The sequence below is a fragment of the Tamandua tetradactyla genome, chromosome 21, assembly GCF_023851605.1.
Source record: "Tamandua tetradactyla isolate mTamTet1 chromosome 21, mTamTet1.pri, whole genome shotgun sequence".
NCBI lineage: Eukaryota > Metazoa > Chordata > Mammalia > Pilosa > Myrmecophagidae > Tamandua > Tamandua tetradactyla.
Window position 1 is genome coordinate 25,755,680 of NC_135347.1, and position 19,068 is coordinate 25,774,747.

Sequence of the window (19,068 nt, forward strand, 5' to 3'; positions counted from 1 at the left end):
TCAGTGGTGTTTTATGTTAGGCAGCTTTACTGATTCTGAACCAAAGCTTTCATGGAAGTTGTTGGGCATGATGATATTGATGTTGGGGATGATGATTGGCTCAGATGGGGCTGTCAACTTAATTCCCCAATTCATGACACTTATTAAAATACATGGTTCATTGTGAAGGTTTACCAGTATTCTCCTTAATTTCTGCTTAAAACTGGATTGCTATAGGGCTAAAACTGAGGAAGGAGGAAACCAAGAATGTTGTCAAAACATACATGCATAGGTGGGTGCATGTCAGTTTACATGCATGCATGTGTTCAAGTGCGTGTGCGTGAGATATTGTTTCTGAGGTAAAGAGCGGATGCCTCCAGTTACCTAAATCAACGTGGTTAGGATAGGACATTAAAGCTAGTAAGACACAAAATGCCAGATATTCAGAGAACCAGATTTTATATGAAGCACTTCAGGAAATAAGTAGTTGGCTGGTCAGTGGTGACTTACTGTGCTGTGAACAGAGCCAAAATGTGCTTTAACTTAGCACTTAGGTCCTGCCAGGATGCTCCACCTGGTTTTCATCTTCTTCTTTCACTCACTCCCATGCCCATGTCTTCTTTAAATATCTTTATACCTTGTGATGGGCTTTTTGACAGGGAGGCAGGAGAAGATGCCAAAATTAGATCAAAGGAGCTTTATTGTGAAGCTATGAGCAGGTGGGCTGCCACTTAAGATGGCAACAGCAGTGAGCAGGGAAGGGGTACAGCTTATATAGGAAGGTTGGTGGGAAATAAGGAAAGGGAGGCAGTGGGCTTTCTTTGTCCAGCTTGGGAGTGAGAAGTTAGAAGATGTTTATTGGCTGGTGTATTAGTTAGGGTTCTCTGAAGAAACAGAATCAACAGGGAACACTCACAAATATAAAATTTATTAGAGTGTCTCAAGTGACCGCAGAAACACGGAGTTCAAAATCTGCAGAGCAGGCTATAAAGCCCTCAGTTCCGATGGAGGGTCTGGACGAATTCCACAGAAGAGGCTCGCTGGCCGAAGCAGGAAGGAGGCTGTCTCTTCTGAATTCTTCCAGTGATCAGATTAAGCATCACTCATTGCAGAAAACACTCTCCTTTTGACTGATTACAAATGGAATCAGCTGTGGATGTAGCTGACATGATGATGATTTAATTCTATGAAATGTCTTCATCACAACAGACAGACCAGCACTTGCCCAACCAGACAAACAGGTACCACCACTTGGCCAACTTGACACATGAACCTGACCATGACAATCAGTTTAGAAGCAGCGAGCTATATGGGAAGTTACTGCAAGTTTGCATTTGCTGGGGCTGTAACTCCCGGGGAGAGAGGATGTTGGATAAGAGGATTTATATCAGGAATGGAGCTGCCAAAGGGAGATGCAAGGACACTCATGCAATTGCCATGTGGGCTAGGGCAGGTTTGGTTTTGCAAGAGGCTGGTCACATGGGGTAAGAGGTTCTGCATAACACCCTGGAAAACAGTAATGTCCCAATTTCCATTCTAATGTCCTTTTAGGGGTGTAGATAATCGTTATCCTGATTGTATTTATCATATCTCTTACTACCAATTATTTATTCATTCAAAAAATATGTATGGAGTTAATATTGTATGCGTGGTGCTATTATCCTTCACCTTTGATAACATGCAGTCCAATCTCAGCCATCCTTAGAAATTTTCAAGAATTTCTACACATTGAAGGTAATGAGATCCAAAGTCTTTTTCTTTCACTTTTTCTGGTTCTAATGGCTCAAGAAATATAAATGATTCACTTTCAGAATGCATAGTTTTAATTTCTAATAAGTATTTTTAACACCATTATTTGTTTATAGCAGAATAAATTAAGAAAACAGAAAGCAAAAATATTTAAAATAAGCAAAAATGAAACTATTCTTGTCTTTTCACTTTTTTGTTCTTTGGAGAGCAATTACTATACAGTGGAAAACCATGAAAGCATCTGGCTCCTTGGCAAATCCCAAATATAACTGGCAACCCAGAAATATGGAACTCCTGTCAGATGGCTCCGATGCTATGGATGAGCTGTCTGTCTCGATTAAACTATAATTGCTCCGTCCTTTATATTGAAGATATACAAATTTCAGTATGAATTAAATCCATGATTTAAACACACGCATATGCCACTTTTTTCTGATAATGTAATTAATTCCATTTGTGCATGATCTAAGTTATTTCCATAATTTAAAATATTTTTTGATACAGATTGTCTTTATAAGTAGCTAGGTTTTATTACATACTCATAGGAGTGGCACCTATATGCAAGCTTCTACTCTTTGTGCATTCCCCAGGAGGTGAATGCCTTTTCTTTGCCTTAGAGTAAGAGTTTGATTATTTTAGGCAATCCTTGCCAAATAATGCAATGCCTCATATTCCTCTAAGGACCATGATTTGTTTTTTCTAATAAGTAATTTAGATTCCAAATCCCTGGACCAAGATGATCTTGACCTTCCTACTTGTATGCCATGTGGAAAACACCACAGGAACAGACTGCTGAACCAAAGGCAAACAAACAGAACTGGATTGTTGCCTCCTCATAAATCTGAACTTGCAGTCAGTGGGCAATTGCCAAGTCACAGTGAGTATTCACGCTGCATTTGTGGCAAGAAGCTGAGATAAGAAGGTGTCATACTCTAAATATTCAAATGTTTAATTCATTTGAAACCATTTATTTTTAAAGATGTTCTAAAGTAAAACACCTTATATAAGAAGCATAATTTAAAAATACTAAAGTTAAATATAATTCCTGTTTCATTTTGCCATGAAGATTAAAATATTGTTTTTTTAAACTAAATTTATTTTATTTTTATCCCTACCCTTATCAATTTTATCAGAAATCATTTCTGTGATATTACAAAAATATTTTCTATTTGCTGCCAAATCATGATTTTACAGTGAGGAAAACATATGTCTTCTCTACATTTATTAAAGTTCTGGTGCAAAAATTGACCCATAAGAAGCAGCTGAGCCCATGTTGAAATGGGAGTGTAATTTACTTGTAGTTGTGAAAAAAGATTTTTATAAATGCTTTCAGTTTTACTAAACATATCAATCAGCTTCCTGTAATAGTTTATATTTGGAGGCAATGAAACTAGGATTTGTCCATAAAAATTCAATATTGAAACATATCTTACGTTGGACTATCCTGGTAGGTGGTAGGATCTATTGCTCTGGATGGAGATGTAAAAAATTAGGTAGTTATTGGATTACTTAGCTCAGTGATTCTCAGTTTTCATGGAACACACATGCATGGTAATTGGCTTAATTACCATTAAGCGGCTAATTCCATTCCTTTTTGGGGTAAGCCATATGAAGTTCTGGATTTTGTTTTGTTGTATTCACTGTTTTATTTCCAGTACATCAAATGGTTCCAGGCACATATGTGTTCAGTAAAAATGGTCTCCAAATTGAAGGTTTATTAGATAAAAGCTGGCAGCTAATTTATTCATATATTTTATACATATTTAAATAGTCCAGGTAGGATTTTTTAACATTTTATAGTGAAGAGGTATAATGTGTCATACCAGAAATGTTAAGGTAGAATTGAAGACAGACTGGGAAAATGTGGAAGTGTGATATTGAAAGTGGAAACAATGAAACAGTGCTAGCTGGCAAGCCTCAGGTTACAGCAAATGTGGGAAACAACATCCTTTAAGCATTCTCAAATTTACTGTTGTAATTTCCCTTTTTACAAAATTATCTGAGATCATAGTAAAAGAAACTTCCAGTGGCCATATTGTCCTCCTTGTAAATGAGTGTTGATCAAAGGAAGGTATCACGGGGGTGACATATGAGGTAGCACTATGGATGACACTTCCAGAACAGACTCTTGTAATTTACATTTAATATCCTATAGAAGCTTTTAGCCTAGTTTGAGCTCTGTTCTAAATAGGTGATAAATGTCTCAAAGTGGTCTAGAGGTAACTCTGTATAGTAAGTGACAATATATTAGCGCTTGTTAGGACTTCATAGCCTGAGATACTGAAAATAAGTGTAGGAATTTTTCTTTGAGCCATAGCCATGATCAAAGGAACACATTGGATGGGCAGTTAATGCAAAAGATAATTCTCCATTCTCTTATTTTAAACCAGGGAGAGGCATGTATTGAAGGCTGCATCAATGGAGTTTTATTCAGGAAAATAGAAACCATGCTATATACTTTGACACAGAACTTAATTTAGAGAATTGTTTGAAATTTGGCAGCAAGACGAGTAAAAGCAAGTGGGCGGGGTTTGTGTGTGTGTGCAAAAGAAGTAGTTCAGTAGTAGAATTCCCGCTTGCCATGTGGGAGACCCGGGTTCAATTCCCAGCCTGTGTACTCTGCCCGCACACCCCCCCAAAAAATTCACCAGATGGTACCGCAGCAATGGGATACTCACATGGGAAAAGAATGAATGTGGCCCCTGTCATACAGCATACACACACACACACACACACACAAAGCAAATAGGGAACATTGTAGCATACAAATTAAAAGTATAGGAAACAACTAAAACTCAGAGAATTAGAAAAACAAAAGGAAATTTTTTGCAATGATCAGACTTAGGAAAATGAATGAAGAGCGCTTTGGAGCTGGTACACAAATCTCTTTAAAGTGCAGTGCCCAGTTGCTTCTGGTACCTTAGGAGACAAGAAGGGGAACTACCAAGCCTGGATACTTAAACTTCAAAGAAAGGGTACAATTAAGCTGACTCTGGAAGAGCAGAAAGATGCTGAACAATAGAAACTATTGTTTTTGCTGAGAATGAAACAACTCCCAGAGCAAACAAAGAAAAAAGAAGGATTAAATGTGTTCCCACTCCTGCCTGTGAATCTATCTCTACTGTAAGGATCTAATAGAAATACAGATGGTTCTAAGTAATGTAGATTGCAGAGTCCAGCAGCAACATCACAAAGCAAACTGTATAAGAATAAGTTTGGAGCTTAGAGACAATAACTCAGTAATTAGCTCAAAGTTGGAGATATTCAGTTAGTATTGTCTTCTATTGATCTTGGAAACAACCCTGAAACAGCAAGAAGAGCAAGGTATAAATGATTAACTCCATCTTCAAAGAAATAAAACATAACCAGACAGGTGGAGAACTTGCCAGCTGCATTAGTTTCAGTAGAAAAATGGGAGTTTGATCTTGGTTCCAGAGCTCAGAAAAATATGACAAAGCAAAATTTCAGTAAGATGAGAAACGCAATATTGGCAATTCAACCAAAATTCTTGTTTGTGATATTGTCAAATTCCCTAGAACTTGAACAGTAATGGAAAACTATGTATGGAGGTTCAGAGTGATGCCCCGATAAATCCCAGAGTGATTTAAACAGTGAATAAAAAAGTCTGCAAAATCCCCTTGGGGGAGCGGTGAGAAAGGAGGAAAATTCAACTTCCCCATTTGAAGAATTCCTGATATTCTTGTAAGCAACGGGGACAACCAAATCAGTAAGCCGAGCCCTCAAACTTGAGGTTTGTTCATATGAAACTTATCTCTGTGGAGGGTAGACTGAGCCTACTTAAAATTAGGCCTGAGTCACCCCGAGAGAACATCTTCTGTGGCTCAGATGTGGCCTCTCTCTCTCTCAGCCAACACAGCAAGCAAACTCACCACTCTCCCCTTCTGTACCTGGGACGTGACTTCCAAGGGTGTAAACCTCCCTGGTAACATAGGATAGAAATCCGAGAATGAGCTGTGACTCATCATCAAGGGATTGAGAAAACCTTCTCAACCAAAAAAGGAAAGAGATAAATGAGACAAAATAAAGCATCAGTGGTTGAGAGGTTTTAAACAGAGTTAAGATATTATCCTGGAGGTTACTCCTATGAATTTTTTTTTTTTTTTGAGAAATCAAGTTATATCTTTATTAGATACCAGAGAACAAAAATGCATGAAATATATTATGAAAATGAAAATAAATATTTCTATTTGAATTTCTTTATAGTATAAAATATTCATATAATAAAATTTAATGTGCTTTTTCAAAATGTTAAGTTGATAGTTTTGGAGTGTTTATAATATTAGAGAAAGCATCACGATGCTAACTAGCTATCGATGCTGAGGTTTGTGGGATGTGTACAGTGTTTTCAAGTGATTTTTTTTTTTTTACATTTTATGATTTTTTTTATTAATTAAAAAAAGAATTAACAAAACAATTAGAAATCATTCCAATCTACATGTACAATCAGTAATTCTTAATAACATCACATAGTTGCATATTCATCATTTCTTAGTACATTTGCATCGATTTAGAAAAAGAAATAAAAAGACAACAGAATAAGAATTAAAACAATAATAGAAAGAAAAAAAAAACAAAAACAAAAAACCTATACCTCACATGCAGCTTCATTCAGTGTTTTAACATAATTGCATTACAATTGGGTAGTATTGTGCTGTCCATTTCTGAGTTTTTATATCCAGTCCCGTTGTACAGTCTGTATCCCTTCATCTCCAATTATCCCTTCTCTCTTTTTTTTTTTTTTAATTAACGGAAAAAAAGAAATTAACCCAACATTTAGAGATCATACCATTCTACACATGCAATCATTAATTCTTAACATCATCACATAGATGCATGATCATCATTTCTTAGTACATTTGCATTGGTTTAGAAGAACTAGCAACATAACCGAAAAAGATATAGAATGTTAATATAGAGAAAAAAATAAAAGTAATAATAGTAAAATCAAAACAAAACAAAACAAAACAAAAACCTATAGCTCAGATGCAGCTTCATTCAGTGTTTTAACATGATTACTTTACAATTAGGTATTATTGTGCTGTCCATTTTTGAGTTTTTGTATCTAGTCCTGTTGCACAGTCTGTATCCCTTCAGCTTCAATTACCCATTGTCTTACCCTGTTTCTAACTCCTGCTGAACTCTGTTACCAATGACATATTTCAAGTTTATTCTCGAATGTCCGTTCACATCAGTGGGACCATACAGTATTTGTCCTTTAGTTTTTGGCTGGATTCACTCAGCATAATATTCTCTAGGTCCATCCATGTTATTACATGGTTCATAAGTTTATCTTGTCTTAAAGCTGCATAATATTCCATCGTATGTATATACCACAGTTTGTTTAGCCACTCTTCTGTTGATGGAGATTTTGGCTGTTTCCATCTCTTTGCAATTGTAAATAATGCTGCTATAGACATTGGTGTGCAAATGTCCGTTTGTGTCTTTGCCCTTAAGTCCTTTGAGTAGATACCTAGCAATGGTATTGCTGGGTCGTATGGCAATTCTATATTCAGCTTTTTGAGGAACCGCCAAACTGCCTTCCACAGTGGTTGCACCCTTTGACATTCCCACCAACAGTGGATAAGTGTGCCTCTTTCTCCGCATCCTCTCCAGCACTTGTCATTTTCTGTTTTGTTGATAATGGCCATTCTGCTGGGTGTGAGATGATATCTCATTGTGGTTTTTTTTTTTTTTTTTTTTTTTTTTTAAAGAGAGGGAGGAAGGGAAGGAAAGACAGAGAGAAGGAAGGAAGGATGGAAGGAAGGAAGAAAGGGAAACATCTTTAAACATTTTCTTGTTTTATTGTATTTTGTTTGTTTGCTTGTTTTTTACATGGGCTGGGGCCGGGAATCGAACCGAGGTCCTCCGGCATGGCAGGCAAGCACTTTGCCCGCTGAGCCACCGTGGCCCGCCTCATTGTGGTTTTGATTTGCATTTCTCTAATGGCCAGGGACATTGAGCATCTCTTCATGTGCCTCTTGGCCATCCGTATTTCCTCTTCTGAGAGGTGTCTGTTCAAGTCTTTTTCCCATTTTGTAATTGGGTTGGCTGTCTTTTTGTTGTTGAGATGAACAATCTCTTTATAAATTCTGGATACTAGACCTTTATCTGATATATCATTTCCAAATATTGTCTCCCATTGTGAAGGCTGTCTTTCTACTTTCTTGATGAAGTTCTTTGATGCACAAAAGTGTTTAATTTTGAGGAGTTCCCATTTATTTATTTCCTTCTTCAGTGCTCTTGCTTTAGGTTTAAGGTCCATAAAACCGCCTCCAGTTGTAAGATCCATAAGATATCTCCCTACATTTTCCTCTAACTGTTTTATGGTCTTAGACCTAATGTTTAGATCTTTGATCCATTTTGAGTTAACTTTTGTATAGGGTGTGAGAGATGGGTCTTCTTTCATTCTTTTGCATATGGATATCCAGTTCTCTAGGCACCATTTATTGAAGAGACTGCTCTGTCCCAGGTGAGTTGGCTTGACTGCCTTATCAAAGATCAAATGTCCATAGATGAGAGGGTCTATATCTGAGCACTCTATTCGATTCCATTGGTCGATATATCTATCTTTATGCCAATACCATGCTGTTTTGACCACTGTAGCTTCATAATATGCCTTAAAGTCAGGCAGCGCGAGACCTCCAGCTTCGTTTTTTTTCCTCAAGATGTTTTTAGCAATTCGGGGCACCCTGCCCTTCCAGATAAATTTGCTTATTGGTTTTTCTATTTCTGAAAAATAAGTTGTTGGGATTTTGATTGGTATTGCATTGAATCTGTAAATCAATTTAGGTAGGATTGACATCTTAACTATATTTAGTCTTCCAATCCATGAACACGGTATGCCCTTCCATCTATTTAGGTCTTCTGTGATTTCTTTTAGCAGTTTTTTGTAGTTTTCTTTATATAGGTTTTTTGTCTCTTTAGTTAAATTTATTCCTAGGTATTTTATTCTTTTAGTTGCAATTGTAAATGGGATTCGTTTCTTGATTTCCCCCTCAGCTTGTTCCTTACTAGTGTATAGAAATGCTACAGATTTTTGAATGTTGATCTTGTAACCTGCTACTTTGCTGTACTCATTTATTAGCTCTAGTAGTTTTGTTGTGGATTTTTCCGGGTTTTCGACGTATAGTATCATATCGTCTGCAAACAGTGATAGTTTTACTTCTTCCTTTCCAATTTTGATGCCTTGTATTTCTTTTTCTTGTCTAATTGCTCTGGCTAGAACCTCCAACACAATGTTGAATAATAGTGGTGATAGTGGACATCCTTGTCTTGTTCCTGATCTTAGGGGGAAAGTTTTCAATTTTTCCCCATTGAGGATGATATTAGCTGTGGGTTTTTCATATATTCCCTCTATCATTTTAAGGAAGTTCCCTTGTATTCCTATCTTTTGAAGTGTTTTCAGCAGGAAAGGATGTTGAATCTTGTCAAATGCCTTCTCTGCATCAATTGAGATGATCATGTGATTTTTCTGCTTTGATTTGTTGATATGGTGTATTACATTAATTGATTTTCTTATGTTGAACCATCCTTGCATACCTGGGATGAATCCTACTTGGTCATGATGTATAATTCTTTTAATGTGTTGTTGGATACGATTTGCTAGAATTTTATTGAGGATTTTTGCATCTGTATTCATTAGGGAGATTGGTCTGTAGTTTTCTTTTTTTGTAATATCTTTGCCTGGTTTTGGTATGAGGGTGATGTTGGCTTCATAGAATGAATTAGGTAGTTTTCCCTCCACTTCGATTTTTTTGAAGAGTTTGAAGAGAATTGGTACTAATTCTTTCTGGAACGTTTGGTAGAATTCACATGTGAAGCCATCTGGTCCTGGACTTTTCTTTTTAGGAAGCTTTTGAATGACTAATTCAATTTCTTTACTTGTGATTGGTTTGTTGAGGTCATCTATGTCTTCTTGAGTCAAAGTTGGTTGTTCATGTCTTTCCAGGAACCCGTCCATTTCCTCTAAATTGTTGTATTTATTAGCGTAAAGTTGTTCATAGTATCCTGTTATTACCTCCTTTATTTCTGTGAGGTCAGTAGTTATGTCTCCTCTTCCATTTCTGATCTTATTTATTTGCATCCTCTCTCTTCTTCTTTTTGTCAGTCTTGCTAAGGGTCCATCAATCTTATTGATTTTCTCATAGAACCAACTTCTGGCCTTATTGATTTTCTCTATTGTTTTCATGTTTTCAATTTCATTTATTTGTGCTCTAATCTTTGTTATTTCTTTCCTTTTGCTTGCTTTGGGGTTAGCTTGCTGTTCTTTCTCCAGTTCTTCCAAATGGATAGTTAATTCCTGAATTTTTGCCTTTTCTTCTTTTCTGATATAGGCATTTAGAGCAATAAATTTCCCTCTTAGCACTGCCTTTGCTGCGTCCCATAAGTTTTGATATGTTGTGTTTTCATTTTCATTCGCCTCGAGGTATTTGCTAATTTCTCTTGCAATTTCTTCTTTGACCCAGTCGTTGTTTAGGAGTGTGTTGTTGAGCCTCCACGTATTTGTGAATTTTCTGGCACTCTGCCTATTATTGATTTCCAACATCATTCCTTTATGGTCCGAGAAAGTGTTGTGTAAGATTTCAATCTTTTTAAATTTGTTGAGACTTGCTTTGTGACCCAGCATATGGTCTATCTTTGAGAATGATCCATGAGCACTTGAGAAAAAGGTGTATCCTGCTGTTGTGGGATGTAATGTCCTATAAATGTCTATTAAGTCTAGTTCATTTATAGTAATATTCAGATTCTCTATTTCTTTGTTGATCCTCTGTCTAGATGTTCTGTCCCTTGATGAGAGTGGTGAGTTGAAGTCTCCAACTATTATGGTATATGAGTCTATTTCCCTTTTCAGTGTTTGCAGTATATTCCTCACGTATTTTGGGGCATTCTGATTCGGTGCGTAAATAGTTATGATTGTTATGTCTTCTTGTTTAATTGTTCCTTTTATTAGTATATAGTGTCCTTCTTTGTCTCTTTTAACTGTTTTACATTTGAAGTCTAATTTGTTGGATATTAGTATAGCCACTCCTGCTCTTTTCTGGTTGTTATTTGCATGAAATATCTTTTCCCAACCTTTCACTTTCAACCTATGTTTATCTCTGGGTCTAAGATGTGTTTCCTGTAGACAGCATATAGAAGGATCCTGTTTTTTAATCCATTCTGCCAATCTATGTCTTTTGATTGGGGAATTCAGTCCATTGACATTTAGTGTTATTACTGTTTGGATAATATTTTCCTCTAACATTTTGCCTTTTGTATTATATATATCATATCTGATTTTCCTTCTTTCTACACTCTTTTCCATATCTCTCTCTTCTGTCTTTTTGTATCCGACTCTAGTGCTCCCTTTAGTATTTCTTGCAGAGCTGGTCTCTTGGTCACAAATTCTTTCAGTGACTTTTTGTCTGAGAATGTTTTAATTTCTCCCTCATTTTTGAAGGATAATTTTGCTGGATATAGGAGTCTTGGTTGGCAGTTTTTCTCTTTTAGTATTTTAAATATATCATCCCACTGTCTTCTAGCTTCCATGGTTTCTGCTGAGAAATCTACACAAAGTCTTATTGGGTTTCCCTTGTATGTAATGGATTGTTTTTCTCTTGCTGCTTTCAAGATCTTCTCTTTCTCTTTGACCTCTGACATTCTAACTAGTAAGTGTCTTGGAGAACGCCTATTTGGGTCTAATCTCTTTGGGGTGCGCTGCACTTCTTGGATCTGTAATTTTAGGTCTTTCATAAGAGTTGGGAAATTTTCAGTGATAATTTCTTCCATTAGTTTTTCTCCTCCTTTTCCCTTCTCTTCTCCTTCTGGGACACCCACGACACGTATATTTGTGCGGTTCATATTGTCCTTGAGTTCCCTGATACCCTGTTCAAAGTTTTCCATTCTTTTCCCTATAGTTTCTGTTTCTTTTTGGAATTCAGATGTTCCATCCTCCAAATCACTAATTCTATCTTCTGTCTCTTTAAATCTATCATTCTAGCTATCCATTATTTTTTCTATGTTTGCTACTTTATCCTTCACTTCCATAAGTTCTGCGATTTGTTTTTTCAGTTTTTCTATTTCTTCTTTATGTTCAGCCCATGTCCTCTTCATGTCCTCCCTCAATTTATCGATTTCATTTTTGAAGAGGTTTTCCATTTCTGTTCGTATATTCAGCATTAGTTGTCTCAGCTCTTGTGTCTCATTTGAGCTATTGGTTTGTTCCTTTGACTGAGCCATATTCTCAATCTTTTGAGCGTGGACAGTTATCTTCTGCTGCTGACACCTGGGCATTTATTCAGATTTCTTTTGGTGTTGGACCCAGCAAGGTTGTAATATTTTTCTGTGAAATCTCTGGGTTCTGTTTTTCTTATCCTGCCCAGTAGGTGGCGCTCGTGGCACACGTTTGTCTGCGGGTCCCACCAGTAAAAGGTGCTGTGGGACCTTAAACTTTGGAAAACTCTCGCCGTCCTGGGGGTTCGCTAGCCGAAGCGGCTTGAGCCGGCCCGGGGTCCGAACGCAGGGAGGGTGTCCGAACGCAGGGAGGGTTGCTGGTCGCCGCAGCCAGGGAAAGAGCCCGTCCGAATTTCCTAGTCGGCCCTGTGCAACAAGCGTGGCGGGAGGGCGCCAGCGGCAGCGGCCCGCCCGAGAGAGTGCACGTTCCCCGGGAGTCACGGGGTCACCGTTCTCCGCAGCCTGGGGGTTTCCGATCCAATTCTCTCAGTTGGTCCGGGGGCTGCGCGTGGTGTGGGCGCCAGTCGCCTTGGTTTCAGGGGACCACCTCTCCAATTCTCCCAGCCGGCCCGGGAAGGGGGAAGGGAGTAACTCCGGCCACTTGCCACCCCGCCCGGTAAGGCCCGCGCGCCTCGGCGATCTCACCCGAGCTGCTTCTCTCAGCCAACCAGCCGTTCCAGGATGGGGTACGCTGTCTTTTTTATCTCTGTTGTGGCTTTGGGCGCTTTCTGTATCGTTTCTACTCCCCTAGTAGGTGTCCTGGAGAAGAAACTGGTCTGGGGAAGCACGCCTTCCCCACTCCTATGCATTTTATAGATATCCCTGTATAGTCTCACTGATATGAACTAACATCAATGAATGAACTTGGAGAATTTCATTTAAGAACAGAGGTCATCAGGAGATAGAAATAGGGTAGAAAATGGGTAATTGGAGCTGAAGGGATACAGATCGTGCAAAAGGACGGATTGTAAAAATTCAGAAATGGGTAGCATAATACTACCTGACTGTAGCACAATAATGTAAGTACACTGAATGAAGCTGAATGTGAGAATGATGGAGGGAGGAGGGCTGGGGGTACATATGAAACCAGAAGGGAAGAGAGACGATAAATAAAGACTGAGATGGTATAACCTAGGAACACCTAGAATGAACAATGATAGTTACTAAATGTACAAACTAAAAACTGTTTTTGCATGAGGAAGAACAAAGGAATGTCAATATTGCAGGGTGTTGAAAATAGATGGTCATTCATATTTTAAAACTTCAACTTCTGTGTGAGACTAAAGCAAAAAGATGTTTAATTGGTACAAAATTCATATTTTAACTAGTACATTTCCTAATATAACTTTCATGGACAGTTTAATTGAACACCATAAGTACATGGAACCTTGAATAGGGCATGAGATTTTGTGGGTTTGTCCGGTATGATGTCCTGTTAAATCCTAGAGTGATTTGAATAGTGAATAAAGAAACATTTGCAAAGTTCCCTGGGAAATGGTGAGAAAGGGGCAAAATTCAGCATCTCCATTTGGAGAATTCCTGAAAAAAAAAGAGAACAAACATAGAATATATATCACAAATAGAGGAAAGACACCTGAAAATACTTATGGTAGTTGAAAAGTGTTTCCATGAAAAAAAATTAAAATGGGAATCACTTACTTTAAGATGGATGTATGATAAATAAAGCAATATAATTTATTTACAAACCCATTGGTCAGAAATACAAGAACTCAGAATTTAGGAGAAAAATATAAAAGCAAAATAAAATAAAAACATATAAAAAAGGCACATTTGAAAGAAACAGGTAAAAATCCAAACTGCCAAACACTAAGTGTGGATGACAGCTAAGAGAAATGAGAAAGGGTATGCAAAATGAAATGGAATGTATAGAGTTTAAAAAAATTTCTGTTTACTTCAGCAGCACATATACTAAAATTGGAATTATACAGAGAAGATTAGCATGGCCCTTGTACAAGGATGACATGCAAATTTGTGACGCGGTCCATATTTTTAAAATTAAGAGATCATTTTAAAAGAGTTAGCAAGACAATGGTAGATATTCAGTTAAGTTAATAGAATCCAAGACACACAAAATTAGTTCTCCTAAAGATAAAAGTGAAAATATTAAACAGAATTTTAAATATTTATTTGAAATATATATATATATATATATATATATATATATATATATATTTGGGAAGAAAAAATTATTTGGATTTACAGTTTTAAAGAATACACTATAGTTCAAGTAAAGATGATTCAAATGCTCATGCTAGCATACATATACATATAGTTACTTTATTTTAAAGAGTTTGTGTGGTTAAATAAATAAAGATATCAAGTCACATAAAGAGGAAACAGATAGGCTATATTATTTTTCTTTACAGCAATATTTTCAATACAGCAGCGCTAGGGAAAATTCTTAAAAGTATTCATGTATGAAAGTATACCTCAGGTATTTTTATGCCCGAACCATCTCTAGTTCAAATATAGCACCAACAAATATTATTTGCACTTTTTCAGAAACAAAAAAATAATTGTTATCATATGTTCATGAATAAAACAAATAATAAATGAAAAATAAACTACCTTTAAGGAAATGAAGATAAACATGGATTTTACTTTATTGCAAAACTAAAGCTAAAAAAAGTTGGGTAAGTTCTCATGGCAAAACAAAACTTATGTATATAACCAACTAGGAAGAGGAAGAGGGAGAAGTTATAACTTAATACACTGATTATCACCTCATTTATAAGTGGAGTAAAGTTAAAGAGAAAAATCAAGCAATGGTATTTTAAATATATTTAACAATATAAATACGTAACATAAAAATAGTATAATCACCTGAAAGGAAAGAGTAGAAGGAGGGGAAAGTTGAAGGAAAGCAAAATATGCTAATTTTCATTTTTGCTAATAGAGGACATGTAATAGGTACCATAAAAAAGGTAAAAGATTCAGATATATAAAATTATAGTTACAGAGATAAATACAGAAACTGAAATACGAACATTCAAATTATCAAATATATATACATGCATACTATTGAAAAAAAAAAAACACTAGTAAACTATTTTAGTGCCAAGGAAATATAGAGCACAAAACAATATGACAGAACAAAGACCACGGACAGTTGACCTATTAATAAATGCAAACAGACTTTAAAGTGATTAAAATAAACATTTTCAGATTAGTTAAGACTATTTAAAACTAGTAAATGCCAAAATTGTGTCACATACTGTTTTATGTGTTCTATTTCATTAACTCATAAAAATAAAACAAGCATATAAATCAACAAAATCAAAGCAAAACAGTATGAAAACAAGCAAAGGAAAAAAATTATGAGGCATTTTTTATTCCCATTTTACAGATTAACAATCTAAGGTACAGTGAGTTAAAGTAAATGGCCCCAAATCACATAGCAAATAAGCAGTGCACTGGTATTCAAAGAAGAATTCTTTCTGCAAAATTATTGTTTGGTCCCTAACTAATGGATACAATCATTTTAAAGCAATATATGATATGTTAAAATGTCTAATAATTTTCATATAAACAAAGCTTGTTAAAACAAAAATGTAATCTTGGAGATCACAGCAATGAAATTGTACAGAATTGAGTTCGATTTCAATTAGTAATTGATCTTATGGAAAAATAGTTTTTGTTTGTTTCTATTGGGGAGGGAAACAATATGCATTTGGTATAGATTAAAATGAGTTTATGTTCTTAACCAGTTACATGATATAATATAGACTTTTGGGGGGCAATAATTATAAGATTACCATTATTATAGAAAAAGACAAAAAAGTAAGTCTATAAATAAAGACACACCACTTATACACATTATATACATTCTCCGCTTTCATGATACATTATTTATATATACAATAAATATTAAAGAATATGAACAATGTAACACAATAACAGAGAATATATTAATTTTTCAAGTGCTCCTACATTTTTTTAAAGGGAAACCATAAATAAGGAAGAGAGAGAGCGAGATGGATGAGGGGAACAAATATCATTAGATCAAAATGCATTAAAACTGAAAATCAACAAAATACGAAAATATGACAATAAAGACAATCTATATCTGAGCCTATATTACAATGTTAAATCATTATTCTCCACAAATACCATCTCTTTAATTATATATATGAAGTGAAATAGGTTACTTGTCTTCAATTCAAAGCACCGGAATTTATTAAATAAAACTTAAAAAAAATTAATAAAGATTAATAGTGAAAATAATGAGTCCAAAAACAAACAAAAAGAGATAGGAGTAGGTAGAATAAAAAGTTTGTTCACTAGGAGGAAAAAAAGAGCAATGGGTGACTGAAGGATTAAAACAAAAATGCAGCTTTCTTCTGTTGCTAGTTAAGATGTAAAAGACATTGGCAAACTAGATTTAATGTATAAAGCAGAGGGAGAGCTGATTATTTAATTTTCATAAATTGTATGTACTAGTTGTTAGGGCAACTATTAAAACAAATTATATAAAGTAACAACTAAATTTATTATATTCAGAACAAAAGGAGAGGTCCTACCCAATTGCATGGCCATGCAGGCATGTATCACGAAGTGGTTGTAGGCTGCTTGCATATAGCTCTGTGACCCAAAGTGGAACATTCTTTCACGTTTGAGTGGCCCCTGTGCAACTACGGCACTGAGGCCTCAGGCTGGGCCAGGCAGAGGCCCTCCTTTCAAGGAAGTTAGTCAGGAGAAAGAACCTGGGTTTAGGAGGAATAGGCTTGGTGGGGACAGAGCTCCATCTCACAGAAGCTCTGCAGTTATTGAGGTTTGGAGCTAACAGCTTTGCCTGAGTCTAGCACATAATAAGAAGCTTAAATACTTGTGCTGAAGCTCTGGGATTGGCTTACTAAGGATCCTCTGTAGCTGCCCAGAAGAACAAGAGACAGAATGGTTCTAGGACTTCCAGTAGCCTAGATCCAGGGACCACTGACATTTGGAAAAATGACTGTGTGCTTTACCCAGATTGAGTGGAGGCATCTCACTCCTTAGTGAGCCATGTCAGGTGATATGATGATGGAAAACTGGTGTCTCTGAGGCTTCTCTCATCTTAACCAAAACTAGTCACCCAATTGGAGCAGGGAGGTGAACCCTGGATGGAAGGAGGGAACTTCTATTAAGTACATATGCAGGATTCTTTGTTTGAAACAAAGACATCAATCCTAAGACAAAATACTTTTGAAGTATCTCTTCTGAGGGAACAAACAATAAAATGTCAAAATGAGAAGGACTGTGACTGGTAGGGCAGAGGCTTCACAAAGAACAGCTATAAATGTGAGGAATGTGTGAAAGTCTTCCAATACAATCCTTTATCAATCATCAAAAAAATCATGCTGGTGAGAAAAACAAGAATGTAAAAAAATTATATATGGAATACCCTTCCTGAGAAGCTCATCTCTTTTTGATAATCATAAATTTCATACAGACAAAAAAAAAAACTTAGAAATGCCTGTTATGGGAAATTCTTCAGGAAGCATTCAATGTTTATTTATGATCAAGGAAAGCTTTCAAATCATCAGCGAGTTAATGAGTATGAAACCCTACAACTGTTATGGCTAGAAAAAAGCCTAGAATCCAATCTTTACCCATCATGAGAGACAATACAATGCACAGAAGTCTTATAAATGTAATAAATGCAGAAAAGCTTTCAAGATTAAATAAGACATATTGGAACATTAAAAAAAATCCCTACTTAGAAGAAACTGAGTATAATGAATGTGGAAAACCCCTTAGCTCGCCTGTTATTAGTCATCGGTGAATGTATACAAAAGAGAAATCCTATCACTCTAGTAAATGTGAAAAATGCTTCAGACATAGTGCATTCTTTGCAGAACATCAGAAAACACAGTTAGAAAAGAATTGTCTCTGTAATTACTTTAAGGAAGCTTTTATGAAAAGCTGAAATGATGGGACATCAGATAAATCAAAAAGATGAAATCCCTACTACAGAAGGAAATGTGGGAAAGCCTTAACTCAGAATTTATTAGATATCAGAGAAACCATACTAGGGAAAAAACTTATAAATATTCTGAATACAGGAAGACCTTTCCGCAGAGTTCAACCCTTAAGCCATATAATCAAAGTCATCACAAATAAAAATCCACCAAATGTAGTTAGTATGGTAAATCTTTCAGGAATTGTTTATTCTTTAAGACCATTAAGTAGGACATTCAAAAAACTATACTTAACAAAACCATGCTATGTTTCTATACCAGAATTACTCGCTTGTGAGAATGTTCATTTTAGGTACAGTTTGTACAGTAATGAAATGTAGGAAGAGCCTAAATAGCTTATGTTAAGGAAACAATTACGGAATGCTAGGCGACAATTGAAAAGAACAATATTGTCATAGAACAACTCTGTGATATCATGCTAAGTTAAAAAGTCTCAAGAAAATCTATATATCATATATATATATAAATATCATAAATATTTAAAAAGTGTGTTCTGGTTTGCTAGCTGCCAGAATGCAATATACCAGAAATGGAATGACTTTTAAAAGGGGTAGTTTAATGAGTTGCTAATTTACAGTTCTAAGGCCGAGAAAATGTCCCAATTAAAACAAGTCTATGGAAATCTCCAATCAAAGGCATCCAGGGAAAGATACCTTGGTTCAAGAAGGCTGATGAAGTTCAGGGTTTCTCTCTCAAGTGAGAAGGCACATGGCAAACACAGTGAGGGCTACTCTCTCAGCTGAAAGGGCACATGGCGAATACGGCATCATTTGCTAGCTTTCTCTCCTGGCTTCCGGTTTCATAAAGGTCCCCGGGAGGTGTTTTCCTTCTTCATCTCAAAAAGTCGCTGGTTGGTGGACTCTCTGCTTCGTGGTGCTGCAGCATTCTCTTCTCTCTCTGAATCTCTTTCTCCAAAATGTTTCCTCTTTTATAGGACTCCAGTAAACCAGTCAAGACCTACTCAAATGGGTGGAGACATGTTATTCTCTAATAAATCACATCAACCAGGAAGTTGATCTCATTACAGTTTCAAATATACAGTATTGAATAAGGATTATTCTACCTTTAAGAATGGGATTTATATCAAAACATGGCTTTTCTTAGGAGGCATTCTTCCTTTCAAACCAGC

At 36.1% G+C, this 19,068-nt stretch overlaps 1 long non-coding RNA gene and 1 other non-coding gene across 6 annotated transcripts in view; both read left to right on the forward strand.

The window, feature by feature from the left end:
• LOC143665533 (uncharacterized) overlaps positions 1 to 19,068 on the forward strand; it is an 84,355-nt gene that overhangs the window by 39,522 nt on the left and 25,765 nt on the right. For 3 of the 5 annotated variants that reach the window (XR_013167040.1, XR_013167041.1, XR_013167042.1), the window contains one exon: positions 2,436 to 2,605. The exons of the other annotated variants lie outside the window; for them this stretch is intronic. This is a non-coding gene — a long non-coding RNA (uncharacterized LOC143665533). The remainder of the gene's footprint in view (positions 1 to 2,435; positions 2,606 to 19,068) is intronic. 5 annotated transcript variants of the gene reach the window in all.
• Positions 13,869 to 13,973, forward strand: LOC143665879 (U6 spliceosomal RNA). The gene has a single exon (XR_013167274.1). It is a non-coding gene; the product is annotated as a U6 spliceosomal RNA (small nuclear RNA).